Here is a 24,057-nt window from a genome sequence, read left to right as displayed (position 1 = left end):
GTGTTCCTGTCCCCTCCCTGTGAGTGTTCCTGACCCCTGCCTCTGATATCCCAGCTCTTGTGTTTTCCTGAGCATCATACAAACTGCCAGAGGAGCTCAGTGGGCGAAGGAGCTTTGTGGATACAATGGGATTTTTGATGTTTCGGGTCAAGACCCTGCATTCGGACAAAGATCCTGATGCAGGTTCTCGACCCCAAACATTCGACAGCAGTTTGTATTTGTAGGCCGGTGACGATGGCCAGGTTATTTGAAGATATTCAGAGTGACAGGATCCACCTGCATTTGGAAAGGGAAGGACTCAAAAGCGATAGTTAGCACTGCTTTCTGCGCAGGTAAGTGTCACTCAGGGATTTGATTAAGTTTTTGAAGAGGTGACAAAGGGTATTGACGAGGGCAGGGCGGGAGACGTTGTCTTCAGGGTCTTTAGCAAGGCCTTGCACAAAGGCCCTTGTGGTAGGCTGGTCAGAAAGGTTGGGTCACATAGGACCCAGGGTGAGATAGCCTATTGGATGGTCATTTGGCGTGCTGGTGGGAGACAGTTTGTGACAGTGTAGTGCTTTTTTTTCTTGGAGGCCTATGACCAGTGGAGTTCTGCATGGATCTGTGCGGTGACACTTAGATATACACATGGGCTGAAAATGTCGGTGGCTCAGTTATTACATTTGCGGGTGACATCAATATTTGTGGTATAAGGAAGACGTTTATCTGAGATCACAACAGGGGGTTGATCACCTGGGGATGTGGGCCAATGAATGGCAGATGGAATTTGACTCAGACAATTGCAGAGTGTCGCATTTTCAGATGTTAAATCAGGGTAGGAATTTCACTGTAAATGGGAGGGCCCTGTGCAGTGTTGTTGAGCAGCGACACCTCGGAGTTTTATTTAATGTGTGCCTAGATCCCGGATTTGGCGACACAGGTAGACAGGCTGGAGTTAACGATGTTTGGCACGCTTGCTTTCATCAGTCAGGGCACTGAGTTCAAGAGGTGGGACGTCGCTTCAGAGCCGAGAAAGGCTTTGGTGAGACCGCACGTGGAGAATTGTGCGCAAATCTGGTCGCCTCGCTCCAGGGAAGATGTCGTTAACATGGAAAGTGTGCAGAAAATATTCTCAAGGGTGTTGCCGTGACTGGACAGCTTCACATATGAGGAGAGAATGGATTGGTTGGGGCTTTTCCCACTGAAGCAACGGAGGCTGAATTCCGATCTGATAGAGGTTTATAAAATCATGAGGGGAATTAATCAGATGGATTCTCACTGGAATTTTTTCCTGGGTAGAATCGTTTGAAAACGCAGGGCACACGTTAACGCTGAGAGGTAAAAATAAAAAAGGGATTTACGGTTGTGTTAGGAACATGAGAAAATTATCCTCTGAAATGAAATATTACCAAATCATAAATTTAAGGTAACTGCAGATATCCCACGAAGGTGTTGCCTTGTAAAATCTACTATTCCTTCCCGCCCCAGGGGAAATGTCCAATCCTTCAATTAGATATTAATTATCTAATTCTAATGAATTGTAATCCATCAATTAGAAAGCGATATAAAATACTCGAAATCTCGTGCTTTAAATTGGCAGCGAAAGCGCAGAATGGGGAACGGAATTAAGTTTCTTGATTTGAATCCCTGCGCCGTTCCGTTGCCTGTCGACGGGCATTGGCATCAGCTGTCTCTATGGCGCAATCGGCCACCGCGTTAGGCTGGTAACCGAAAGATTAGTGGTTCGAGCCCACCCAGTGACAGTGAGCTCGGGTTTTCTTTCGGACATTCAACACATCTCTGTGCGCTGAAACAGAAAATCACCATTTCGTCGGAGGTGAGAGCTTCAAATGGTGTCGACCGTGGTGACTGATAAAAGATTGCACGAATTATAAAACGCAAGTTCCATGATTTCATGCAATCAAAATATTGAAATGAAACAAAACGAAGACACATTTCTGTTTCCTGACGTCGAAAGGAAACCAGGGAATGTCGGATTCATCTGTTGGTCGAAGACAACGGCTTTCCATGTGTCGATGAGCACTGATACTTCTGAAACTTTAATTTCCTCTCCTTCCACATATCGCATATCCATTTTCAATTTTATTACAGCATAAGTCCACAATTGATCAGGAGTATATCCACTAAAATTTATTTTCAAAACTTTCAACATCAGCAAAACCATTGGAATGAGTATTGGTCAAGAATTGTGATTTCAGTCATTGTCGTACTGATGATGCTGCTTCATTGTTCAATTTGTCCTCACTGTTTTTTCCGAAAAATTCTCCCAGCGACTGCGATGCTAAAAAACAAAATGCGATGCAGGGACATCATTCACCCTGATTGGGTTTAGAGCCAAACAGTCACGGAGTCACAGAGAATAGAGCACAGAAACAGGCCTTTCTACTCACTTGAGTCCGCAAAAGCATTTATCACCCATCCACATCAATCTTAATTTAGACTTACCACATTCCTGTCAATTATCCCCAGGTTCTATCGCTCACCTGCACACCTGGGACATTTTACGGCGGCTAATTAAGCTCTCAACTCATACGTCTTTGGGACATGGGCGGAAACCGGTGCTCCTGCAGGAAACCCACAGAGTCACAGTCCGAACTGTGCACTCCATTCGGGTGGTACGGGTTCACGATTGAACCCGGACCTTATGGCTGGGCTTGGTGGCACAATAACCAACGCGCCGGACTTCTAACGTGTAATTTACCTGAAACTGAGCCTCTTTACTTGTCATGAAAAGCTGTCTTGTAACTGAATGGCGCGGCGATTTAAAGGGCGGCTCGGGGGTTATTCTTTCTACGCTGGGCTTGAAGAACATTTATTTGACCACTATGCTCACAATCCAATAGTTTTCAGTTATATTCTCTCCCTGAGAACACAGTTTTATTCCACTTTTCTTCCACACGCCTTTCCTCTGTATTTTCCTCTTTTCTGATCAAACTTTATGCAGCCATGGCCAAGTAAATTAATTTGCTGCTTCCAACGAGGTCTTTCCATTTTAATCACTGCACAATGGTCTGCTATCTCCATCAATTATCATGGAACTTCAGTCGCTGTTCGAACCTTGATGAGATTTTCCGTCTATTTACGTCTAACTGATGACAGTTGCACCAAAGAAAGAATTGAGAATCTTCATCCATTCAGCAAGGGTTTCATCAGGGAAAGTGAAAACACTGTAACTAAAAGACCAGGGACCATAAGCAGTGACACATTGTGGGTTCTCTTCTGAATTTTAATTTAATCCTTGCGGAATTTGAAAGGATACCTGAATTCTGCCGTCGGCGTGCAGGAGGCGGCAGTGTGCTCACGGTGACGTCACGCTGACAACTGTTCACAGCCTCTTCCCCAAACTTCTACTGCTTCGTGAGAAGGTTTTCACCACGACGACCTCTAGGGGAAGTCCAACGTACCCAGGTATATCTGCCCGACGGGAAAATACTTAAACAGAAATTCGTGCTGCCCAATTGTTTGCAAAATATTATTGAGGAATCTGGTGCTGCAATTGGATGGGAACTGGAGGACTGGAGACGTTGCCGCTTCTTCAGTGAAATAAAATAAAGAGAGGGGACGAGAGTTTACCTTCGACAATTTGCGAGTTGCTCGTCAGTAACATTATCTATATGCACCACAGTGGGTGACTGTGGCTCTGTGCTGCAAAAGATAGCGTGTTGGACTTCTACTGCCAAGTTATCAAGTAATTCAAAGGTTGCGGGTTTGAATCCCATCAGAGTCGGCATTTTTCTGCACTCGTTCCAATGATAAAAAAAGATCAGGGTTCGACAGGGTGATTCCGTCACCGGATGGTGTGTGAAATCTTGAAATCCAGGACATTGTTGAAACAATCGAGCTGTTCACTCAACACGGACTGAGAATCCAGGTGAGAGCAGAAGGTAGGTAATGGTGAGGGCAAAAGGACAGATGTAATGATCTGAGCAGCTGGGAGTGAAAGCCGGGAGAGGCAAACGGCGGGAATGCGGAATTCAGCAGACAATATGATCACCCCTGACTTTCTTGGATGACTGACCTGGGTTTCCTTATTCATGTTGATACATCTGCTGCAGTTCAGAAAGTGACGTCAATTTTCATCACCGAAATCTGTCTCCTCACAATACACAAGTGCCGAGATTACCTGGTACCTAAACCTCACATAAAGCCGGGGAATCTTAATTACTCCTTCACATTGAAAACCCTGACTCCGAACCCACTCAGCAGAAAAGTGTTGACGTAGCAGTTTCTGGTGCGTTGCACATTTTGCAGTTTACTGAGAACGCAACAGCGAATAACCGGTATTGAATCATGAAGTCTTCATGAAATATGTTTCGGCCAATACTAGGAAATGTTTTGCCGAACAATATCTATAAATCACATATCACAGTGGCATTGATCCTGCATTAGTGCCATGGTCAAGGGTATTACTACGGGGCCGCAGAACAGTCCTGAGTTAGCAAGGAAACGGAAAACAAAGTAAGCGGAAATGTTATATATTTTAACAGATCGCCCATGCTTCTCGCTCCGCAGACACTGCAAGACAGGTAGCGTTTCTGCAAAGCTTTTATTTGTTCTGTTCCTTTCTGCGGCATTTAGTTTTATGATTGAAGGCGCCTGATTGGCTGTGCTTGCATGGAACCTGCCTTCATTAAATGTCAATTCACCTCAAAAATGAAAGGCTCCGCTGGGAATTGAAACCAGGACCTCCTGTTTACGAGGCAGGCGTTTTGACCAGTTAAGCCACGGAACACTCGCGCCTCCCGACAACTGCAGCAATGAGATGCAACTTTCATTACCTGCTCTGGTTCATCTGTTGGTCAGGGAATTGCTTCAGATTCTGCTCATCTCGAAAGATTCAGGATCCGCCCACTTCCGACCATTGTATCACCGGATCCAGGAATGGATTCTCCGCAGTGCCAATTCAGCCTGATTTACTGAACACTTCCTCGCCTCCACTCGTACCTCACTGAATCCCTCTCCCGACACCTCACCACCACACTCAGCTCTTTATGTGTGATCTCACCACAACTTCAGAATTAGTCCTCATGTCAAATAAAATGAACAAACTAAACATTTAGCGGTGTTTATCAACCGCCTTAATTGGGAAGGACTTCGAAACTAACGTTCATTTTTCTGTTGAACGAGAAGAAAAACAAGGGGTACCGGGACGCAACCGTCATGAAATTTCTTCCAGCAAGGGAGGTTGCTGATTGTTCGAATTTTTCACCTTCGGGAACACATTGCTCCGCGAATGACGTTGACAAAGATCCAGTATTCTGAATTCTGGCTCTCAGTCAGGTCTGAATACAAACCCGTCGCTCTCTGCACCGTTAAGAGGATGGGAGAGGTGAATCCGTGCGTTCTTTAGTACAGTCCTGTACGTACTAGGCTTGGACACCGATATTTCTGCCTCGTCCAGCGCTTTCAATGAAGTAAAATCGTGTGACGTTCCCTGCGACCAGCGACCCGCTCTGCTTGCTGAATGTGACAGTACAAGCTGTCGCCGGCACTCACATCCTATTGACAATTTATCGTGGAGCAGGGTCTCAGTTCCGCCTAACTTTCTTTCTGATGGACGATATTACCAAGTTGTGTGTGAATTATTCCACATTAACTGCACCGGTCTCTCCTTATATAAAAAAACATTTAGTGCGCGAATTTTTTTTTTGCCGGAATCTGTTTCTCCGAAACTGTCTGGTCATCCTCAAATTACACAGAGCGTAGCAGCAATAGACTGCATTCAGGTTGTTGTTTTTCCTCTGTGCGAGAAGCTAGAGACGGAAATGAGAAGATACTTAATAACGATACAACTTGCATTTCTCGATGTTCTTAGGATTTGTAACAGGATTATGCAATAATAATTATTATTTTCCAAAGTTTGATCTCGTATTTTCTTCCTTTATGTTCCACCTTCTCCTCTTCCATCTTCTATGAAGTGACTTCACTTATTTCTATAACGAAAGGGATTCTTAATTCGTGACTTTTCCTGGTGATGGTCAGTTTAGAATATTCATCATTCTCCTGTTCATTCCTTCCTTGTTCATCTCCGTCGGATTGCTGCATTCAGCACAGAAATGACAGTGGGCTTGCAACAACTAAATTTGAACTCTTTCATTATGTCATTGTGATTAACAGACTGATGTGGGCTCGTTGGTCTAGTGGTATGTTTCTCGCTTCGGGTGCTGAAGTATAAAACATGCGAGAGGCCACAGGGTTGAAATCCAGGATGAGCCCATTTATTCAACAGCTGGTGGACATTTTGAACACGGAAGAAACATTCCCAAATCTGCCTCTTCCCACACCAGCGTTCCGTGAAAGCCCTTCGTGTAAATGCCAAAGCGTTCAGCGGTTTCTGTAGTGTAGCGGTTATCACGTTCACCTCACAAGCGAAAGGTCCCCAGTTCGATCCTGGGCAGGAAAAGCATTTTGACTACTTCTCCAGGCTGTGAGGAGAGGGCGATTTCCTGTTGTTACCATTACCCTTGACCACAGCTGCCCAAAGATATTGTAAATAAATATGCAATGTGATTTTAGTTTGAACATCTGATCGACCCTTCATTCCCAGCGGCGACCGGACGAGGGGCAGGGCCAGTTCAGTATCGAGAACCCGGCATGAAACATAATCGCCGCCATCATGATCTCGCTGTCCCTGAGTTTCCCGCCACTGCTCCTTCCAACTCTTCCAATCCTCGTCTCCTTCTCCGTTTCTCTCCCACAGACCACTCAGTGGAGGTCATTGTTCTTAATTTCTCTCTGTTGCTGTTTCCCTTTCGTCTGTTAGATTTACACCTCTCTCCGTCCTTCTGTCACACACAGAAGGGAACGCTGAAGACCACAGGCGGTCTGTGAAATGTGTGGTGCGGTTCGCTCCCCTCGGCTTGATTCAGCGGCAGCCACGTTATTTAGCATCAGGATTATCTCCGGGTGTTGGAATCAGCGGGAATGGTCCGATGGATTCAAGCCTTTGTTGTGGCAGAGAACATGTTTTTTATCAGATATTTCAGCTGTCAGCCTCGTGTCACAGAAGCACACAGCCATCTAGCAGTGTCCGTTGTGAACTGGGCTGTTGAGACCTGCTGTAGCAGTTAACAGGAAGTGTCCAACAATGTTTCTATAGTGCAGTGGTTATCACGTTCGCCTACCACGGGAAAGGCCGTTGGTTTGAAACCAAGCGGAAACGTTCTGAAGGAACATTCTGAAAAACGTTGACTGCCTGCTTTACTCCACATATGTTGCCTGGCCTGTTGATTTCCTCCAGCATTATAGAGATTTTCATAGAGATTCCAGCATCTTCAGTCCTTTGTTTCTCTGGGAACATTGTGAAATCTCTGGAAATCAATAAGCGTGAAAGGGACACAATCATACATTTATTCACTTAAACGCAGCTGTTGCTCCGTCGACAAACCGAGGACCTCAGAGAGTCACACAGCACGGGAATAGGCGCTTCGGCTCTCTCTACCATGTAGACTGAGGTTCCGGTCTATTTGCCTGTTTTTGGCCCAGATCCTAGTCACCCCATTCGTGCACTTTAATCGAAGTCCAATTGCGCAATCCGTTTCCCAAAAACAAAAACTAGTGAATCTCATGGTATCCTGAACAGTGTGGACTTTCCAAACACAACACACTGCTTACGTTTTACGAAGACTAAATTCTTCACTCTCTTCCCGCCATATCACTGCACGCACCCTGCAGCTTTACTGTATCCGACATTATCCTGAACTTTGGAATGTCGTTGTTTTTTTTTCTGCCGAGAATGGGAAGTGTGACTTGATGCACTTCAGCATAACGCAGAAAGGGAGATGATGTAAACTGCACGACACGGTTCTTAGACTGGAGATCTCAAGGTCTTCAACATACAGCTCCAACCTGGCACCGGATTCTCATCTGAAGGCTTCATTCGCCAAGAGAAAGAAGGTTTAACATGACTCTGACAGCAAATTTAGCGAAGGAAGATATGCCGGAGCAGAGGCAGTTTGTCTGGGGAAGGCTGGGAAACTACATTAAATCTCACGACAATGGACAGGTAGCGGTATTTATTCCAACATATAATACATGCTTGGCGAAGCACAAAAGCACATTGGAAAAGTAATTAAGCCAGGACAGATTGGGGATATTATAGATTACATTAAATCAATTAAATGCATACAAAGTTGCTGGAAAAATCACTGAGCCTTTGGGATTAGTAACGGATTAGAATTCTGATAAAGATGACCAAGAAATGTAACTTGTAATAGACTATAGAACGTGAACGTTAATGTGTGGGACACAGAGGAAGATTGTATGAGTTACAAAACAATGGCCGATTATTTAGAACAGATGAGGTGGCCGAGAATTTAAGGCGATGGACTGCTAGTCCATTGTGCTTTGCACGCATGGGTTCGAATCCCATCCTCGTCGTGAGCTGTTGTTTTGGGTAAATAGCTTTCAATGCGTTCAGTTAAACACTTCCTAGACTCCAAATTTTCTCACCGTCACCAAAACCGTCCTGGTATGTGAATCATGAAAGAAAACGTTCGCAAAAAGAATTTCTCACGATATTTGGAAAAATGAGAATGGAATGAAAAATCGAGATAAAATGGGGTGACTACCGGTCTCGCCCTTTCCCCCTGACTTTCTGTGTCTGTTTTAAGAATTGAACACCGAACGGATGTGGGCAGAGGAATCTTCTGAAGAGGGAACAGAGCACACATTTTGGGATGTGGTTGCAGGTGAATCCTTCCTGCAGCAGGGACTTGAGGAACCATTAAGTACAGAGCCCGGCGGATCAATATACGAGGCCACTGATTTTGGACCGAAGACAGGTCAATGCGTTAATGGTCCAGGTCATGATATACAGGGGACTGCGGAAGAGCGGCTTAGTGTTCGGACTGAGGAGCACCATCCAGCAAACGCTGCCAGACAGGTTCCACATTAACGTGGAAAACTGTGTGACGGAATGTTCCGCACTACTTCATGACTGCTGTGTGCGAGACCGATGAAACTGCAGAATTTCCTGCAGTTGTTCCTGAACTTCTGACAACCAGCTTTCAGTTTTGTTTTCCTTATTCGACTGTTCTGTTATCTCAGGTTACATTTCTCCTGATCTGGTTGCACCTTCAGGGACAGACATATCACATTCATTATGGGAGTGGTGGATGGCAACCTGTCACAAATAATTAAAATGACGGAAAGTGAGCAGACCATTGCAAAAGATAGTCCTGGCTGTCCAGATGATGAAACGTAAAGCTCCACAGGCCGTGGAGGCAAGAGGGTAAGTGTGGAATGATGGGGGCTCATTTGGACGGAATCAGCAATCTGTGCGTTCAGCCTGAAGATGCAGGGGAGCTAATAAATGGCATTTTGACCGTGCAGTGAAGATGCAGAAGAACATTATACTTGTAGAATTAGTGGAGGGACAGTACAATGCTCGAACACACAGGAACTGGAAAGGAGGAGAATCAGACAGCACGTGGGTTACAGTGGATACATCCCCACTGTCTGATTCAGGCAGACTCTCGATGTCTTCGTGCAGGTGTCACCATTATTGCTCCGCAATTCTTGCTCTGCATGAAAGCATGGTATGTTCGGAAAACTTGCAAATCTTGCACTGAAACCCACCGAGATCTATCCAAAAAATCAGTGGCCCCAGCTCTGTCCCCAGATGTCTTGCGATTGCTTATCCTCCAGTTTTGAAACCAACACTTACCCAATCGCGGGAAAGGACGATGTGGAAATCAGAAGAATGCAGGTTCGAGTGCTGTCACGGTCGTTTTACCGACATTAAGGTTTTTCTTTCCCATTCTGTCCCTCACCCACGCCACCACATATGTCTGATCTGTTCCAAACACACCCGTTCGAAACCTGTCCTTTTCGATCGTAATTTCCTGCGCAGCGAGTACTCCGGAAACCCCGCCCTCATTGACAACATGACGTTATGTCGCTTCGTTATCGCTCATAACCTTTAATTGTTTGTGCCTTTCTTGCAATGTATTTCCACAAGCACCTTCATAACTGTCGAGATACAAGAGATTGTTCAGATGCTGGAATCTGGAGTGACACACACAAAATGCTCAGCAGGTCAGGCAGGATCTACGTAGGCAAACCAGCAGTCAACGTTACGGTTCGAAACCCTTCAACAGGACTGGAAATAAGGAAGGCAGAAGCCAGAATACAAACAAAGGTCGGGGGAGAGTGGATAGCACAAGCTGGCGGGTGATGGGTTGCATCCAGGTGAAGGGGAACGTAGGTGGGTGAGGGACTGGGGATATGTAAGGAGCTGGATGTGAAAGGTAGAAGATGCAAAAGGCTGAAGGAGGAATTGGGTCGGAGAGGGCAGTGGACCATTGAATAAAGGGAAGGAGGTGGGCAACAGATGGGCAAGTCATAAGTGCGGGGGAAAGGAAAGACAAGGGATGAGGGGAACACATCAATGAGGGAAAACAAAGGCGGGAGGTGGAACTCCTCAGAATCCGTTTACAAAAATGTGCACATTTCCACTCTCAGTGGTTGTTGTGTGACGGGGAGAAGTGTTGAGTCAAAATATGTCGTTCTGTTCACAGGAATCCATTGGGACACTGGGCGAACAACCAGACAGCTGTTCTTTTCAACCGTTTGGAATTTCTTTGACACACTCGAGGTTGTGTCGATCCGATTGGCTGAAGAAACCCTGCAGCGTTACTTCTCCGCACAAAGTTCCCTGCATGGGACGTCTCATCCTCACCATCTCCAGCAGCAGTTGATTGGCACAGACGGGCCCGTGGGCAGCTGCTCAGGTGATACCGCCGGCAGCAGGTGGTCGCATCTTCCGACACAACAGGAACATTGGGACCATCACAAAGCCGGCCAAAATAACAATGTCATACATACCTCCTGGTTCATGACACAAAGCTTCAGTGGCCAGTTACTCTCCCGCAACTTCTCGCATTGAAACAGCCAGAAGTTCCTTTCTCCCAGCAGACATTGGCGGAGTCAGAAATAGAGGAACAGATGCCAGCCTTCCGTCTCCTGAATCAGGGCTGGTTAACACGTTGGAATGTCCCTATCTCAGGATCTGCGATTCAGGCGCATTTTGTTCCGGGACATTGTTCCAACTCACCGCTACCCTATGTGCCGAGGTGGTGTCGGGATAAGCCGCTGTTTGGAAGCCGGACTGATGTCGGTGGAGTGTGTGGCGCATTCAGCAGGTCGTATCGCAGGGAAAAACACCCCAGCTGTGATACTTAGCACGAATTACGGAAGGAATTTATGATTTGAGATAAAATAGAAACAGCCGTCATGTCATTGAATCTGAAAGTACCTTTGTGAACCCAGGTATCAGTCCACTGATAAATCTTACGCGTCGATTTTGCCGTGAGAATGCGAGATTCAAGGAAAAAATATAAAACTGCTGAAACCCGGGACCTTTAAATCTTCAGTCGAAGGCTCTCCCAACTGAGGTATTTCGGCTCCTACTGTAGGCACTGCCCGCACTAATGAGGAGACCAATAGGGAAATAGCAACACTGTCACGAATGCTCAACACTGTACAACATGACACTGGACCAGAGTTAGGTACAGCAGTTAACCTGGAATTGTATCTCAATCGGTTTTTAAAAGAAAAGCGGGACAGTGGGAGGATATTGTGTGGCTGCGAGAAATATTCGTAAAATCCATCAAATTAAAGAATCTTCTGTTTTGACGATTCGCCGCTTCTGGTTGGGCACCAAATAATTCAACAGTCAGGGGTCCAAATAGTCGGTCAGGCGAAACAGGGAGTCATCCTTCCAATCCAGTGCACTGCATTCGGAGTTCACATTGGGGAGATCAGACGCAGGTTCATTGATCGCTTTGCAGAGCTCCTGCTTTCAGTTCGCAAGGGTAACGCTGAACTTCCAGTTGCCTGCAACACTAATTCAACATCCCACTCTCACACCGAACAATCTGCCTGTGATCTCCTGCACTGCTGTAAAAAAGCCTAATGAACGTTTGCGTAACAACACCCATCTGGACACGTGTTGTCTATAAGACGGCAGTCGGAGTGTGGGACAATCAGAGCCACCAGCAATTCTCCACAAATAAAGTCATCCTGCACTTTAATTGACCGTCGCCCTGACCCCCTGTCCTCCGTGAGAGGCACTCAAATGCGAAGACAGTGCGTGTAACCTATTTATCGAGAACACCCGAGCAGAGCTGTTCCTTGGAACGTCAGCTCCTGGATCAGCCGGATATTTGTGCTGTCTTCCGGCCTTCCGTTTCGGACTTAGGATATTATTTCGGATGTATGGATATTATTAATTTTAATACATTATGCTTTATGGAATGTTGAAATTCAAAATATTCCAACGCACACAAGATACACAGAAAAAAAAATAACGTGTGTAAAAGGATTAGTACGGAGGACATGGAAGGTTCCACCTTGCTAACCCGAATGGTTAGGTAATAGCGATAATGTTGTGATATTTTATGTTTACCCTACCTCAGGAAAATGTGAAAGATTTGAGCAGAATTGTAAAAGTAAACACACTCGAATGTTTGCTGAGATGACCGCCCTCGCTTGCAAATCTAACTGTTGAAGGAACCCCTTCCCACTCGGAAAATACGCAATAACTGCGAGGAAAAGCGGGACAGTTGGGAGAAATTGTATTACTCCTGTAAAGTGTCAGGAGGTCGCCGATGGTAGAATGGCCTTAGTTCCGCTGTAATACTTCCGTGTTATGTTAGACAGAACCTCTATCGCAATTCTGGGTTGAGATCATTTTATTTTGTTCAATCACTTTTCCTATTCACCAAAGTGACCTTCTGGAGGTTCGGACAGATTGCTCATTGATCATGTGACGGGTATATATTGAAATCTGGAAAGAGTTCTCTCCGTGTTCAAAAATGTAAGCAACAATTACAAGCGATACACAGTAACCTGCAATCATCGTTTCATAAAACAAGCGCATCGATCACAGGAATTAGCATTTTAATATAAAAATGCGCGCAACCAGTGTTTTCCCTTCACATTGTCCGTGCCTTTGATATCTGTCAGCAATGCGCTTCCTTCTGTGCCCTCTTATTTTCTTCAATTTAGTATTCCTCAAATGCTTTGCTAAGTAGCTATGTCTGTGTTTGTGTGTGCCTGTGTGTGTGTATGTGTGTGTGTATGCTGTGTGTGCGTGTATGAGTGTACCTGTGTGTGTGTGTGTGTGTGTGAATGTTTGTGTGTGCGTCTGCGTGTGTGTGTGTGTGTGTGTGTGTCTGTCTGTGTGTGTGTGTGTGTGTGTGTGTGTGTGTGTGTGTGTGTGTGTGTGTGTGTGTGTGTCTGGCTGCGCGTGTGTGTGTTTGTGTGTGCCTTTATATCTGTTTGTGTATGTGTGTTCGGGATATGTTTGTGTGTCTCTTTGTGGATGTCTGTGTGTGCCTGCGTGGACGTGCGCACGCTAGTTGTGTTCTGAAGGTGGACGAGTATTTGTGTACATTTGAATGTGTTTGCCTGTCATTACATGGCATTACACTTTACTTATCTGCATGTACAGCAAGAATCATTCATTCTGTGATCTCCTGCTGAAATCCGAAGGAGATCCTGATTATATGCATTCCCGTCCTTTGTACAAAGATCTGCCGGGTGTGGCTCAGCTCTTCTCCCTGGTCCAGCTTCTTCATTATTGTCTTGCCGTCCTCTGCCAGATCCTGCAGAACCTTCTCCAGAAACGCAGTGATTGTGTTGCAGGAGCGCCTGGGTGATATACCCTGACCTATTAGTGGCACGAATTGCATAACAATGCTCTACAGTATCTCCTCTCCTGCCATATGTGGCAGCTGCTACGAGATGTTGCTGAGGGTAAATTCTAGCTCAAATATCGACTTTCATTCTGCCTTCAGCTCCTCTATCTCGTTCCCAACAATATTCGAGCGCTTTCTTCTCGTCGTACTGGCTTTCCTCTCGCTGTATCAGAGACTCCAGATCAGAGTATATTTTATTTCGCACTAAATAGCATTTATTCTTCTGCTCCTGAGTTTTCTTGGCCAGTTGTCTTGTGTTTTCACAAACTGAGCACCACTGAGGACAATGAAACAATGGCATTTGCGGAATTTTATACTCTTAAAGTAGGCATCGGCTTCAAAGTTGCTTGCCGGATCCCAAGGAATTCCCAGATACTGTCTGCATCATCGCTGGAGTGCTGGTTCTGTATCCACTCCATTCCTACTTCTTTGTCAGCCGCTACAGCCCGACGTCCTTTGACGCCTGGCGCGCCAAGATCATTGAGGAAGGATTTCCCACCGATCGACTCTCCCATCACTGCGATGTTGTGTGAGAGAGCGGCCGGCTGCGACACGGGAGACGGCAGTTACAGTGAGGGATGATAGGCAGATAGATCAGGGTGGGTGAGGGGAAGATGTGGAGTCTGGGCAGAAAGGCTGAAGTGAGGGGTGCAAATGACAAAGAACAGAAACAGGGCGGAGGTTAAGGCTGCGAGAAAAGATGGAGGGAGGTACGTGGAAAACAAGAGGTGGAGGTGCCTGACTCTGATAAGCAAGGATGGAGATGTGGAACCAGATAATAAAGGACTCATGAGCGGCTGGTAGATGAGACATGGAGGGATGACTGGTGGATGACACCAGTTGGAGAGGTGGACAAAACAGGATGACGTGAGAATAGAGGGGATGTGGATAAAAGAGGGTTGGAGGACCTAAGTGGAGAGGAACGAGGGGGGTGGGCGGGCGGGAAGCCGACGGTGTAAGGGTTACTTCAGCTGGAAAATTCAAAGTTTATACAAATGGGTTGTTGATACATCACGTGCAATATCAGGCGTTGTTCTCCAGATTTGCGGTTGGTCTCACCGTGGCAGTGAAGAAGACCGAGGACAGACATGTCAGAGTGGGAATGGAAGGGGGAGTTGAGCTGTCGTGGAACCGGGAACCCGGGATGACCATTACGGAGAGACAGGGGCTCTGCGAACCGGTGGCCTGGTCTACGCTTTCTGTCGCTGATGTAGAAGAGCACACAGCCGGAGCACCGACTGCCATCGACGAGGTTGGAAGAGGTGCATTTGAAGCATTCCCTCACCTGGAAGGGCTGTTTATGTCCTGAGATATTGGTGAGGAAGGAGGCGCAGGAACAAGTGTGGCTGCTCCTGCGGTTGCAGGGGAACGTGCCACGGATCATGAATGGTCGGTTTAGAGGGATTAGCGGATCAGGGAATCACAGAGGGAGTGGTGTCTGACAAATGCAGAAAGTGCAGGAAATTGGAAGATGTGGCTGGTGGTGGGATCCCGTTGCAGCTGGAGAAAATATCGAAGGATATAGGGCTGTGTACAGAAGCTGGTGTGGAAAAAAGTCACGAAAAAGAGAACTCTATCTCTGTTCTGTGTGGAGGGAGGGGGCGTGGTTGAATTCGGAGAAATTGAGAGAATGCGGGCGAAAGCTCCATCAACGCAATAGGGTGAGGGAAGTGCATTTCAGTTGTCCTGGAATGGAATGTTTCATCTGGAGAGAAACAGAGCGAATCTGATGACTTGCCTACAAGGGTCAGGGTGGGAAGAGGTTTTGAAAGTTAACTGTGGGAGCCTGTGTGTTTATTGTAAACGTCACTGGACCGTTTGTTTCCCGGGTGGAAGGTCGGAACGAAGATGATGAAATCAAAGAGTTGTGGGGTGGTACCAGAGAAAGATTTAAACAAAGACTGTTCCACGTTGCCAACAAAAAGACAAGAAGAGCCGGGCACCAGGCCACTGCCCATTGCTACGCATTTGGTTTGTACAAAGTGAGTGGAGTCAAAAGTTGGTCAGGGGAGGAACAGGTTCAGCCAGGCGGATGAGCGTGTTGGTGGAGGGGAAGTGGTTGGATCTTTGTGTGGAAAGAAGAGGAGAACTATAAGATCTTCCGCGATGTCGTGAGGGAGATCTCCCCATGTTCTGAGGTCTGTGGCAGTGCGGCAAACAGCAATCTGTTGTAAGTTGGTGGTATCCTGGTCCAGGGGTAGGTAGAAGGAGGGATTTGAGATCGGCTGTCTGGCATTTGAAGTTACAGGACTCTCCGGAAGAATACAGCGGCAGCGACCCTGTCTGCAGGTTTGGAGACTCGGTCGAGGTTGGTGGAAAGTGAAGGGAGTGCTGCGCGTTCGGAGTCGAGAGGTTGGAGTGGGAGAGGGGAGTGGACGTCGAGGCGGTTTATATCGCCATGGCAATTGGCGATGGAAAGATCGATAGGGGAGAGAAGGACCGAAAGTGTGGCCATGGGGATATTTGGATACAGTCATTAGAAAGGATAATCAGTGGGTTCGGGGGGATTGGTGGGTGGATGTGAGGAATCGTTGCCAAAGAAACAGACAGGTACTCAGAGGGGATGGACGAAGAGCATCATTGTGAGGCTGCTGCAGAGGACTGACCGCTTCAGCATCAGGCAGAGGTGGTCGGGGGCTGGGGTGGTTGGGGTAGGTTGTATGGTGAGACACGGCAGAATTTGGACCTGTCGCAAGGTGAGGGGTCACAGGAGGGAGAAGAGTGAATTGAATGTGAGAGGGAACTCGGGGAAAGATGGACGTATGGGGTGCAGAGGTAAAAGTGAGAGTGGAAAGAGTGGTGTAAGGGCTGATATAGGAGGTTAGAATTTGGTGTCTGGGTGACAACGGCGGCGGAGGATACCATGGGGGAAGACCCAGCGCACCGTTGGGAGCTTAGGGTCGGACGGGAGAGCGATGTTTATCGGCGGAATGTCGGGTGTCCAAGTCTGTTGCGCTCAGCCCACCCCACTCATCTCCCCCTGACCCCTGGCACTTGCCACTATAACTGCAGGAGGTGAAACAGGTTTTCTCACAGCTCTTCCTTCACCACCATTCAGGGAACCAAACAGCCCTGTTGCACGTCATTTCAATAGCGATCCCCATTCCCATACAAACTATATAATATAATATAATATAATATAATATAACATAATATTATGTAACATAACATAACATCATATAATATAATATAATATAACATAACATCATATAATATAATATAATATAACATAACATAATATAATATAATATAATATAACAAATGTTACCTTCACATTTATCCAAGAGATATTGAATCTGGCATGCATTAATGCGTCACGCAACTTGTCCAAACTTTGTTGGTTCTTTGTGTCCACTTCCGAACCTAGAACAAAAGTGCTGCATGTTTTGGGTCAACCTAAACCTGGGAAAATTGATGAAGAGCGGGAGGTGATTCTGGTCCCGTTGCATTGCCAGCAAACATTTCCTTTCTCAATGGAAGGTAATTGACAAGAAAATTTGACTCGATTTCAAACTCCATGCATGCTGCCTGATCGGTTATGTAATAGTGCAAAGGTCACTTCACAGTTGGAGACTTTCGCCCATAGTGTCCCTGCTGGATCTTTGCCAGATCAACGTGCTTTTTCCAGTCACCACGATTTCTCCACAGCTTTGCAATTTTAATTCACAGAACCAAGTCATAAAACAAAAATCTGTCTCAGAGACCCCGAGCGCTCTCACTTAACCTTTTCTCAGCACATCGGCTGCTGTAATGTTGCTGCTTCCTGACACATAACTTATTTCTCGTTGCTTAACATTCAAATCCTAGTTCCATGTTCACATTCTCCATCGCTGACCCTTCCATTTTCATTCTGTGTCTCACATGTTCGTGGAATTCCAATCGCACTGCTCTACATTGGAAAATGCTTTCCTGAAACGAAATATTTCCAGATGTTTGTTACAGAAAACAGCAGAGACCTCACAAAGGTTTAGCCTTCACATCTCCTCTATTCCCTTAGCCCCTGCTGCATGGGAATGACTCACTCGTTCTCTGTCAACGAAAAACGGTTGTGAAGATCTGGAATTTCAATATTCTCTCCACGTGTAACCTAACCAGCATATTACACAGGTTCATAATGAACTTGCCTGCATTTGAACACTTTTGCTCTTTGTGCTAAACGGCGAGTGAGTGGTAAGGTTGACATTCAAAGCTGAGTTGCCCCACCCTCCTTCTAGAAAAGTCAATGAAGCAAGCATGCAGCTGGAATATATGGTTCGGGAGGCAAAGCGCACGTTGACCTCAGTTAAGGGAGGTTTGTCATACAGTATTGAAGGTGTCTGTGTGCTTATGTACAGGACCTCGGTCAGATTGATCCAAGAGTAATGTCTCCCGCCTGGTTCTCGTTCTATATTAAAAAAAACATTCGTTCCATGAAGTAGATGCACCAAAGGTTCACTTGACGGAAGAAATTCTGGGTTGAATATGGAAGTGATCTGTGTGTACCAGATCGCTATCCCTCTGAAGTTAGTTCTATGAATGTACGGAGAATTCACCGAAAGTCACAACATTCTTCCAGAGCTCTTTGTACCAGAAGCAGAGGGGGCGCTGTGCTGACTGAGTGCTCGAGAACCAATCCCAGGGTTGCAGAATAAGGGAGAGTCCACCAAAGAAATCGTGAGGGGGCATTGCATCATGCAGGGAATGGTGAGTCTTTGGAGTTCTGTACCACAGAGGTCCTGAATTTCAGCCATTGAGTTAAAATGAAGCATCGGCGGGTAGAATTATATGTGAGAACAGTGTTTTGGGGAATATCTCAGGCAAGTGCTGCTCAGGTGCAATATTAGCCAAGGTCTTAATTAGCGTGACTTGAGTATTCTCTGTTACAAAATGCCCGGTCTTTCTACTTTTGTGTATGCTCTTACGCTTTATTTGAACCGGTGTCCAAAGTAGACGTGTGATTGCTGTTTTTAATGGTGTTAACTACACCAATCATGTCGCTAATTTAACACTAATCTACAATCCAGTGGACTCAATGATCTGAACACAAGGACGAAACGAGGAGTAAATTTGCCTGTCTCTGAAAAGTCTTTCATTCACAGAACTAACTGCAGAGGGATAGCGATCTGTTACACACAGATGACTGCCATATGCAACCCAGCAAGTCAAGTGACCCTTTGGTGCATCTACTTTATGGAAAGAATGTTTTTTTTTAATATAGAACCAGAAACAGGCGGGAGACATTACGTTTGGATCCATATGACCGAGGCCCTGTACAGAAGCAAACAGACACCTCCAATAGTGTATATAAACCTCCCCGAACTGAGATCAACGTGCGCTTCCCCCCCCCCCAACCATATATTGCAGCTGCATGCTTGCTATTTGACTTTTATAGAAGGAGGCGTGTGAATGTCACTTTGAATGTCACCCTTACCCATTCACTCACCGTTTAGCACAAAAAATAAAAGTGTTCAAATGCAGACAAGTTGACTTTGAACTTGAGTAATAGGCTGGTTAGGTTACACGCGGAGAGAATTTTGTTCTGCCTACTTTGGGAAGTCCGACAACGTCCGACCAAGGGTGCGGAAAGATTCAGTAGAATGGTTCCGTGGATGATAGATTTCAGCTGCCAGATTTGATCGAAGAAAGGAGCGCCGATATCAAACCTCATCCGCACACAATGTAACCTTGCACCAACCCACATCAAGACAGTTAAATCTCTGTTTCCCATTCAGCGGTTTTCATATCAACTGATTTGGCGAGACCTCCAGAACTTCAGATCGGTTTCTCATTGACAGACAACGACCGGGACATTCCCAAGGAGCGGGACCTAAGGGAATAGTGGAGATGTGAAGGCTAAACCTTTGTGAGGTGTCTGCAGTTTACTTTAACAAATATTTTGAAATATTTCGTTGCAGGGAGTCGTTGTCTACTGTAGAGCAGTGCGATTGGAATTCCACGAACAAGTGAGAGACAGAAAGAAAAGCGAAGCGTCAGCGTTGGAGATTCTAATTGTCAGCAAAGGGAAATAAGTTATGTGTCAGGAAGCAGCAACATTGCAGCCGCCGATATCCTGAGAAAAGGTTAAGTGAGGGCGCTCGGGGCCTCTGAAACAGATCTTTGTTTTCCGACTCGGTTCCATGAATTAAAATTGCAAAACTGTGGAGACATCGTGGTGACTGGAAAAAGCACGTTGATCTGGCAAGGATCCAGCAGGGACATGTTGGGCGAAAGTCTCCAATTGTGCAGTGACCTTTCAGGATAAGGAAGCATGAATGGAGTTTGAAACTGATTCAAAAGTTCTTTTCCATGAACTTCCATTAAGGAAGGAAATGTTTGTTGACAATGCAACGGGACCATATTCACCTCCCACCCTTCATCAACATTCTCAGTTTCAGGTTGACCCAAAACATTCAGCGCTTTAGTTGTGAGTTCGGAAGCGGACACAAAGCAGCTACAAAGTTTGGACAAGTTGCTTTACGCATTAATGCATGGCAGATTCAATATCTCGTGGATAAATGTGAAGGTATCCATTTCGGAGAAGGATATGAAAGATCCTATATAATGTAAATGTTGCCAGCTTTGGAACCACTGGTGTACAAGTGGCTCCTGGTGTTCTTCTACACCCGTCAGTGATGGCCGTTGATAAGAGAATGGTTATGTGGACATCCACTGAAAGAGCTTTTGTATACAGGAGCACGAATATCCGACTGCAATCACAGAGCACCAGTGAATCATCGAACCCGCAGGACTTTGTGCAGTTTCAGTCGCATTATGTGAAAAGAATACGAACTGCTGCCATCGAACGAATGCAACGACGGTTGATCAGACTGATTGAAGGGACGCTGGACCTGCACTGTGAAGAGATATCTGGTCTCCAATGAATTTATTCACGGCATTTAGAGGAAGGAACGGAGACATGAAAAGGTACAAAATGCTGGAAGGGCTCGACAGACTTTCGCAGGGAGGAGGTGGCTGAGGAATCTGGAACCAGGGAATGCGTATTGAGAATCAGCGGCGCACCTTCTGCGATGGCGATGAGGAGAAATATCTTTTCTCAGAGGGCGATGGATATGCAGGAATCTTCACGACAGGAGGCTGTGGAGACCAAGTGGCGGATCATATTTGCGTAGTCATCAGAGAGATGACTGGACACAAATGGCTGAATGGTATGGGAGCTGAGTCAGAATATGCACTGAGCTCGAGTCCCCACTTACCGAGCCCTGCATTTATGATCTCGATATTTCCGATTTTCTTACTGCCTGATCAATAAGGGGCTGTGATCACTCAGCGTGTATTTTAGTTTTTCAGCTCATCTCCCGTCTACAGTGTCTGTAACAAACCGCATGTTAACCTCATCAAGTGAATCCCTGATTAGTGGTTTTATTTCATGGCTCTCTCACCATCGAGTGAGAGAAAATATAACACGTGTGGAGAAGCTATTATATAGTTAAAGACCAAGTTACAATTATATGGAATATTGAACTCGCAGTAGTTAAAGTGTATTAGTTTAAGAGCCTAAATCATTACAAGCCTAATCTCCCGGATTGTACTTCAGCTATTTGCAGAACAAGTAATTTAGCAACACGTTGAAAGGTGGAACACAGGTCGAATTAATTTTGCACAACGGCAGTGGTGAAATGTTTCACTGAATCGGAGAACTGAGGCTGCGCCTGTTTCTCATATTACAGCCATACACCAGATAGCAGCATTTGGTGTCGAACTGGAGAGAAATGAAGTTAATATTCTACTTCACAAGTAGATCAATATGATGCAGCACTAACGTAATGGCAAAGTTGTTGACGCGCTGCTCCGGTGCCTGGAAGGAATGATTATGTTTCTGTTGCTCTTTTCTGATCCCATGGGAAGAGTCTTCCTAATACATATGAAGCCTGTCTCTGTAACGCGCTGTCAGTAGGATTCCAGCACAGAGGACAGAGTTCCTCCATCACACCTCCGCTAGGATGAGAGTTCCACCCAGCGCTATTCCATTTTCCGTGCTGCCTCCAATGATACGGGCAGAATTAATCTACTTCCCGATTATAGCAGCCTTTGGGCTTCCTGGTAAGTTATTACATCGCAGTACGAAGGTTATGAAACGGCTATTGAAATGCTCCCCGTTATTGTCTTGGCAACAGTCTGATGTTGAATTTCTTTGACCCGCAAATCAATTGAAAGGCGAAACGAGCAGTGGGCGTTTATTCCTGATCTACCTGTTCCTTTGGTTTACCTGAACATCTACTTTTAAACTTCAGACATTTCCCAATAATTTTGTTTTCTCAAATATGTCCGGGAAATTGCGTTTGATAGTTATCCAATGCAGTCTGTGAAACTGGTGATATTCACCTTATGTTCCCCATGGATCAACTGATCTCTCGTTCCTTCCCGTTACTCTCGATAATATCCCGTCAGCAAAAACGTGTCTGCAATTTCTAAATTGACCAATTTCCACATAGCTGAGTTAAGGACCTCTCCAGCTGCTCAAGCCTTCTCACACGTCTGAGTGTTCTGCGTCGTCAGGAAATCGACGGAAGTGCCATGCATCAGGATATCTCAACCGTTTTAAAGTGAACTGCGGAATATTTTTCAATGTCGTCTCAAGCCCTGCTGAAGGTGAATTTACACTCCGTGAAGGAGCAAAGATCCTCAGCCTCATCTCGTAAAGGATTATTATACTCTTCTTCACATTTCCCCTTCCGATTGGTGGCAGACCGCTACCTTCTGCAACATTCTCTCCAACTTACCGCTGCTGACGGTATAAATTGCACAGAGAGAACGATTGAAACATGGCACAACCTCGCTGTGAAACTACACTGAATTGTTTCGCACATCAATGTGACTTCCCTCTTTGACATTCTTCCACCCCAATAGACTCCTGACATCGAACAAATGCCGGGATTTCTCGCTTTACTTCAGACAAACACTTCCATTTCATGATCAGAACCTTGCAGTCTGATAGTGAGCCCACCTCGCTCAACAAATGTCTCCGCCCTGCTGAAATACTGTTCCATGTAAATGTATTTTACAATATCCGCAATTACCTTCATCCGTTCTTCCCAATGATTCTTCAACTGCGCTCCCCAACCGCGCCTTTCCAAACTGCTTCAAAGTTTGCGGTGTTGCTGCCACAACCACGAAGTGAATCTGCCGGATCCCCACTGTGTCTCTGAAGACATTTAAATCTTCCCATTTCCTCTGCCTTCTGCTTACTCTCGCGATCTCTGCCGCTTCATATCTGGCAAGAAGTGTAGCTCTGGCAACACATTTATTGCTCTCACAATATTTTGTAATCTTGTTTTCACCCTGACGTCCTGAGGTCATCGATTCGTTCTTGGCACAGATTGTGTCTGTCCAGGACGAATCCTTTTCGAGGGAAGAATAAAATGGAATTAGTGCAGGACTGGTGTGAGTTGGGGCGGCGACGACACTGTGGGACAAAGTGTCTGTTTTTGTACTGGGTGTCTCTATCTCAGTCATCACAAGCTGCGGGACAGTGTGTGTGTGAAATAGGATCTCCTGTTTGGGTCACACACTGGACTCGCCATTACGAAATAACTGTGTTAATGCGACTATGCCAAATATTTTGATTCAAAGGATGAGTTGAAGTTTCCGCGTCCCTTTTGTCCGACCTTACCGTAAAAATAATCATTAGATCCGTTTGTTCTTTTTGTCACCAACTCGTGCTAAACTGATGAACACAGAATGTCACCTATCCGCTGACAGGCACCTTTGTGCGGTATCACACATCAACGAGTTGGGCGTTGCTCTGTCCGTTACATATTCACTCTAACAACTCTCATTATTCGCCATTCAGAATTTCAGTCTCGACGGGTACAGTTTGGACTCCTGACCCATCCTTTCACCACCGGTTTCCCCATTCGTCTATGTCACGAGCTCCGCACTGAGAAAGTCACATAAAATCCGACACACCTCAGCTGCTCACCTCCCATGCCCCTCCACTGCTGCTCACGGATTTAAATCTGCATTCACCCCTCGGATGACTCCAGTTGCTTCACCTTTCCCACTGTACTTCTGCTGATTTTAATGATCCTCCATAGTATTTAGCGATGGATTCTTTCCTCAAATCTGCTGCGAAATTTCGCTAACTTCCCAATAGTTCAGCGGCGATGTGCGCGAATCACCAATGAAATCCCTCGGTAGATTCTTTCATTGATAAGGTACTCTTTATTCTGATTTAGAATTGGTATATTGCTTAACTTTGGGTGTTAAATATTTGTTTCAGTGAGCAGTAGCACCACAAGTGAAATGTCCATGTTCAACCCGGATCTTAGAGGGAAGTCAGTCATTAAATTACACACTGTGTAACTGACACCATAAATGTATTCTTATCAGTGTCTCTAATTGTTCCCATCACACA

The 24,057-nt window shown here is 45.8% G+C and overlaps 2 non-coding genes across 2 annotated transcripts; both read left to right on the top strand.

The window, feature by feature from the left end:
• Positions 1–6,330: 6,330 nt before the first annotated feature.
• trnav-cac (transfer RNA valine (anticodon CAC)) lies at positions 6,331–6,403 on the top strand. The gene has a single exon. It is a non-coding gene; the product is annotated as a tRNA-Val (tRNA).
• A 1,894-nt stretch (positions 6,404–8,297) lies between these two features.
• trnas-gcu (transfer RNA serine (anticodon GCU)) lies at positions 8,298–8,379 on the top strand. The gene has a single exon. It is a non-coding gene; the product is annotated as a tRNA-Ser (tRNA).
• The last annotated feature ends 15,678 nt before the right edge of the window (positions 8,380–24,057 follow it).

The sequence above is a fragment of the Pristis pectinata genome, chromosome 44 (genome assembly GCF_009764475.1).
Source record: "Pristis pectinata isolate sPriPec2 chromosome 44, sPriPec2.1.pri, whole genome shotgun sequence".
Classification (NCBI taxonomy): Eukaryota; Metazoa; Chordata; class Chondrichthyes; order Rhinopristiformes; family Pristidae; genus Pristis; species Pristis pectinata.
This window is presented reverse-complemented; position numbering and strand designations above follow the sequence as displayed.